Genomic DNA, 6,239 nt, shown 5'->3' with positions numbered 1-6,239 from the left:
TAAGGTAAGAAAGAGTGGACAGAAATGTTGCAACAACAGGTGACTTGCTCTAAGTAAATAAGATCTATAGAAGCCAGGGATTTAGCTCAGTGGTTCTGATGCCTGCCCACCTGCCTCGCAAGTGCAAGGTCCTGAGTTTGATCCCTAGTACCAAAAAAAAAAAAAAAAAAAAAAAAAAAAGAAAGAACCATAGAAAGATTCTTACTCTGCAGTGAGTAGTGTATGATTTTAATTTCTTATACATAACCATATATTCTTGGTGCATTCAGAAAGTAACCCATGGTAAAACAAATACACTAGACATTGAGCTTTGCAGTTACATGATTAATTACATGACAAAAATATGAACATTTTATTAATTTAACATTTTGGTAACTGGAGAATTAATTGTAAGATGAAAGTTTCTCTTCCAAATGAATGACTTCATTAAAACATTTAATAATCTCTATCTCACTGAAATATATTCCACTGTTAAAAATCTTCTGAATAATTAAACTGTTATAGTGGTTGCAAAGTTGGAAATTTTCTATTATTTTCCTGAATGGATATATTAAATTAAATATTGTAGTTTTAAGTATGTGAATGTCTAATACTAATGGAGAAATGATCTTCCAGAACATAAAGTTTTCTTAACAAAAGTAATCAAGATATAGACATATAATTTTTCATAACAACATGAAGTTATTTTTCAGTTGTATTAATATTCAGTACAAAGTATTAAACTATTAGTATAATACAAAGATGAGCCCTTTTATACTTAAAAGCTATTAGTATTTCTTCTGAAGGGAAAGGTTTTTATTCTAAAGTCACATGGTCTCCGTGTTGCTCAGCTATCTGGCATTATACCAAAATTCTTTTTTTTTTGTCAGCATAAATTTCCTTTATTTTTGCATTTATGGTAGGATTTTGTTTTGAGATTTTCCTTATCAGGTGAGTATAAAGTTTTCAAGTCATTTAAGATGAAAATGGACATGTGGAAATTAACTTAAAATTAATTTCCTTCTTCTGTAAAGCCTACCTCTTCATCTTCATCATCTTCTGCATGTTGATCCTTTCTTAATCGACAGGTAGATACCTGTCCTGTTCCAGAAACACCCTTAGCTGACAGTGATCTCTGAAGAGGTGACTTTGAATTTGCTTTTACAATATCTAAACGAGATGGATAATCTAGTGGATACAGAGAATTTTGGAAAACCTGTAAATCTTCATCCTCATCAATCTTTTGTATATTTTGGTAGGCAGCAGTGTAGACCTTTAAAGCTTTGCCATGAAATAACATTTCAATTGTGATAAATTCTGAAAATATATTCTTGATATCTTTTATTTTCTGCTTTTCAAAATTGTCAATAGTTTCCTCCAGATGACAAGTTGTTCGGGTAACATCTGTTGAAGCTATGTGTAATTCAGCTTCTGCCTGTGAAATTACATGTCGATCAGATGGGTTTCGTTGTTGGATTCTTTCTGAGTTAACTGCTGAGCTTCTCTATTCCTTGCTGTTAACGAGGCTTTGAGATCATCCCGTTTCAGTTTTACAGTTGCTCCATAAGCTTTCAAAGGCTCAACCACTTTGGCTTCAAGTCTTTCAACCTGTGCTTGTCGATAATCCTGAAGTTTGGCAAACTCATCAGCGAAAATTTTCAGGCCTTGCTATAAATTTGGGGTCTCTGTAGAGGCATACATGTTAATTTCATTCACCAGGAGGTCTGCTTTGTCTCGCAGTCTGGCAGTTTTCCGCACATAAGCAGCAAAGATTTGGCACAGCTCCCCAAAATGCTTCTCCACATTTGTGACAGCATCTTGCGGTTGTCTGGTTTGAGCGTCCCTAGAGAAAAAAAGGTGACATAAAACGTGAAACATTCTCGTTAGAGCTGAGATGGCTTCATGTTGATTTGATAATGCAGACATTCTCGGACACTGCAGCTCTGAAGGCGCATCCCCCGCCCCCCAATAGTGCCACTGTCTCCAGGATCCCATCGGGCCTGGCCTCCCTCCCAGGACCATGCAGGCCCATGATGGGGCCCAGCCCGGGCGCCAGCTGCCTGCCAGGCTTCTACACCGTAGGCCGAACTGCGGTTCCCGAGAGGAACGGGTGGGCGGCTATAACAAAATTCGTAAGATCATGGTTTATAAAGAAAAGGGTTTTCTGGCTCACAGTTTTATACTCTGATCCATGCTTGGGAAGATCCGTGGCCTTGAGCCCTCTGGTGTCAGATAATGGCAAGGAACGCATGGTGGAGCAAATTTCACACCTCAAAGCCAGGTGGATAGAGAGGAAAAGGAAGAGACCAGAATTCCACGTCATCTTCAAGCAAGCTCCCTGAGGATGTAGGACCTCCCTCAAGGTCTCACTTGCCACATGTTCCACTGTCTTCCAATAGCACCAATCAAAGATTGGGATTCAATCTTTAAAACATGAGCCTTTGGGGGCCTTTCATATCTAAATTATAGTGGACTCTTTTGGGTACTGCTTATCCAGAGAGGAAGCAGCAACTGAAGAACTGAAGAGAAATTTTCACCTGCTGAGAGGCTATTGTTATAATCCTCAACTCTGACAATACCAGCCTATCTGGATGGAGATTCAATAATAATATAGTGCATAATAATCAACTGCTTCCATGCTGTGATTGTATGAATTGGAGCCAGCTAATTTGGTTCATATTAATTCATTCTCACTAATTATAATATGTGTAAGCTTTAATTTGCCATCAACACAAAGGCAATAGGCAGTGAGAAATTAATGTGTGATTTATTTAACAAATAAAATGTATTGAATGCCTAACATGCTCCAGAAATTAAGGTTACAACAGTGACAAATACCTCTTGGTTTACGATGCTTATCATCTATGGGAAAATAAATGAACATTACTTTCTTCCAATTTTTTTCCTTTATTAATACACAATTGCAGCACATAATGTTTACCTTCGTCATGGGAAAGAGGTGCATGTACATAAAACAACTCAATTCTGTTTCACCCCCCATCTCCTGGTCCCCTTCTTATCAGCAAAAGCTCCATCTTCCTGTTATAAATCTTTATTTTGCTCCTTATTTATACTTCCGGTTTCCACTGTGGAAATCAGTATGAAGATTCCTCAAAAAACTAAAAGTAGAAATTTCACTGCACCCAGGCTTTCCCCTTCTACAGCCATCGTATTGCAGGGACTCACGCACAGCCACGCTTAGAGCGGCACAACTCACAGGAGCTGAACCAGGGAAGCAGCCTGTGTGCCCAGCAGCAGAGGAATGGATGAAGAAAACGCGTTGTTTACACACAACAGAGCACTAGTCCCTGTTTTCTTTTTAAATCAGTAAAATCTGCAGTTGTTCCCCCTTTCAATTATTGTCAAATTTTCATTTTTGCAGAGATTGCTCTTCTTGCTAACTTTTCAGAGAAAGAGATTTTGTTATTTATGCTACCAATGTTTTCAGAAATCTTACTGAGTTTTGCAAATTTTAATTTTCCCCCATGTCTCTATGTTTACTTTTTAAGTTTTTTTCCTGGCTTTTTGAGTTGGATGCTGAGTTCTCTTGCTTTTCCATTTTTCTTGTTTCAAATAAATTCAGCCTCAGCCATAAAATTCCTTCTGTGCTCACATGCACATACTTCTAGCCATTGTTGTTATTCAGTTCTATTTCCCAAGTTCACTTCTTATTTCTTTCTTAACACAAGGGTTATTCAGTATACTTTTGTTTGTTTCTCCACGTAGGAGATTTTTTAAAGCAATCCTTCTGTTACTCCATTACAGTTTTATTGGATTATGGTCACAGAATGGTGCCCAAGCTGGCTTGTGATTTGGAATTCACGGTGGTTTTCCTCCTAGGCTGACACACCGTCTATTCTCATGGTGGCTTCATGCGACCTCGACAGAATCAAGTTCTATTTATTGAGCTATGTGCATACCTACTGCCACTATTAGCTGTCCTCTCCAATGTGTAAAACAATGAGCCATGGCCTCTTGGTTCTCTTTACGACCATTGAGGCCCAAATTTTGTGTTGCCTGCTAACCAAATCGCCACCTACACTTTCTTGCTGGTTTATCTTTGATAGCATATCTTTCCTTAAATCCCTTTATCTAAAAAACATGCAATATATATTTGTTTGGCATATGTTTCTCCATGATGGTTAACTGCCGAAAGTTTTTATGTATTTGTTTTCATCATCAATCAAATCTGAGAATGAATGTCCTTCTTTGAGTTATCTTATTCACATTACTGACATTACGATACTTTGTATTTACGTTTTGTTTGCTAAACATTATCGTTGTTTCTTTTTTTTCCTTATTGCTGTTTAGGTAGAGTTTTGTGGTTTTCTGGTGGCTTAAAAATTATTTATTCTTGGTTTCCCTTTTTACAGTTCTCTTTATTACTCAAGACCCACAATGCGACTTTCCCTACTGGTTTCTGGGCCATCAGTTTTCCTGTCTCCTTGGAAGGAGAGTGTGCCTGCTTCCTGCTCTCCCCTGGAAGCCCTGATGTCCCTGCACCTGTGCCACCTACGGCCGCCTCCTGCAGGCTGGGTTTTAGGTTCCTTTGGGTTTGCTGTTCTTTCTCCTTGTTGATGCTGTTTTGGTTTTATGACCACTTACAAAGAAAGCAGATGGGGACGCTTTGATCTTAGGCTTACAGCTTTCTTTAATGCCAGAAGGTTATCAGTCACCATTTGGTAGTCTCATTTCTTCTGTGTGTTTCTTCTACTTAATCTCCCACACGAGGAGGACTGATTCCCTCAACCTCCCCTTGAGCTTTCCTGTCATTCCATGCCCTTGTCCCTGACTGAGGTGTTTGCAGCTCTTCGGAGTTTTCCAGCTTAGGTCTCACCTCTTTGCTGAAATCACCTGTGGTTGACCCACAGCCCCACCCTTACAGAAGTGCTCAAATGAACATTTTAAGAGATTTTGTTTTTCCAGAATTTTGTTGTGCACATTGAGTGGTCTAGATGTAAATGCTTGGTCATGTTGAGAAGTTTTGTGCTTGTTTCCCCTGCTGGATCTTATAGGCCAATCATTTTGCCCCTGTATCATATATTTTCTTTATAAAGCACACTAGTACTTAGTTCCTGTTCCACTCCTTCTGACCCAAGTATTGGCAAAGATAATAATTTTCATATACTCTTTATCCAATTTCCCTAAAGTTGGCATTTTTACAAGCATAGTACAGTTTTTCAAAACTAAGAAGTTGACATTGATAAATCATTATTAACTAAAATTCTGATTTTATTAAGAACTCACTATTTTTTTCTCATATTTCCATTTCTTAGTCCAGGATCCAATCCTGGAGACCACATTGCATTTGGTAGTACAGCAATTTTATGATTTCTTTAATTTCAGATAATATTTTTTTGAGTAATGGAGATAACACAATTTTGCTACTTGATTCTTCCTAATAATTTCTCATTTCCCACTAATCTCAATAAAATTACTGTGATTTAAAGTAATTCTTTATTTCTGTTGAACCACTCAATACGTTTATAAGCTTGATTGAATTTCAGGAGGTAGGCTCTTTTCATTTAAATGCAAAATCAGAAAGAAAACCTTAGGAAGGGAGAATAAAATCATTGACTCTTCTAAGGTTCATAAGACAATTGTACATCATAAGGTCTAGTAAAAGAGATTACTTTTCCTCTAAAATTCCAGAAAACTGTTTTGTACTTCAGAGTTGGAAGTAAATTGATCTGATTGCTGCCTGACCTCCAACTCAGTCTTCAGAGAGACTGAATTTCTGTTTGCCCAAAGTCAAAGCGAAATAACTTTAAGAACTACATGATCAGAGTTGGAGAATGATTATAATAAAAATATTAGCAAGGATATTGGAAAGTTTTACATGAAACTCCTTGTATTGTTTCAGTCATATGTGAACATCATAAAGATTAGCCAGATGTTCAGTGGTTGAGCAGCACTGTTTCCCTTATTTTCTGAAGCATTTTGTGCATCACATAATTTTAGTAGCTCATAAAGGAATCTTTCTTTGGTGTTACTCTCTGAAGAGTTATAATCCAGGGGGAATATCTAGAAAAGTGAGTGGTTCCATAGATTTTCATTTCCCCCAAGATAAATATCTTATATTGTTTCATTTTTCACCTAAGTAATTTTCTTTTCTTTTATTAGTATTGTTAAAAATAAGGAAATTATATTTATATAAAAAATTATCATGACACTTATAAGAAAAACAACAGATTTCTCCTGTTCTTCCAGGCCCATACTTTTTGGCCCTTCTGGTGGCTATCTTTGAAAATAGAAACAAT

General features: G+C 37.2%; 1 pseudogene; it reads right to left on the bottom strand.

Moving 5' to 3' along the window:
• Positions 1-882: 882 nt before the first annotated feature.
• On the bottom strand, positions 883-1,974 carry LOC101700641 (CBY1-interacting BAR domain-containing protein 1 pseudogene; annotated as a pseudogene).
• Positions 1,975-6,239: the final 4,265 nt, after the last annotated feature.

This window comes from Heterocephalus glaber, unplaced genomic scaffold (genome assembly GCF_053883595.1).
Source record: "Heterocephalus glaber isolate CG9 unplaced genomic scaffold, H.glaber_assembly_v1.0 deba00001572, whole genome shotgun sequence".
Lineage (NCBI taxonomy): Eukaryota > Metazoa > Chordata > Mammalia > Rodentia > Bathyergidae > Heterocephalus > Heterocephalus glaber.
Note: the sequence above shows the minus strand (reverse complement) of the source record. Positions and strands in the feature narration are given on the sequence as shown.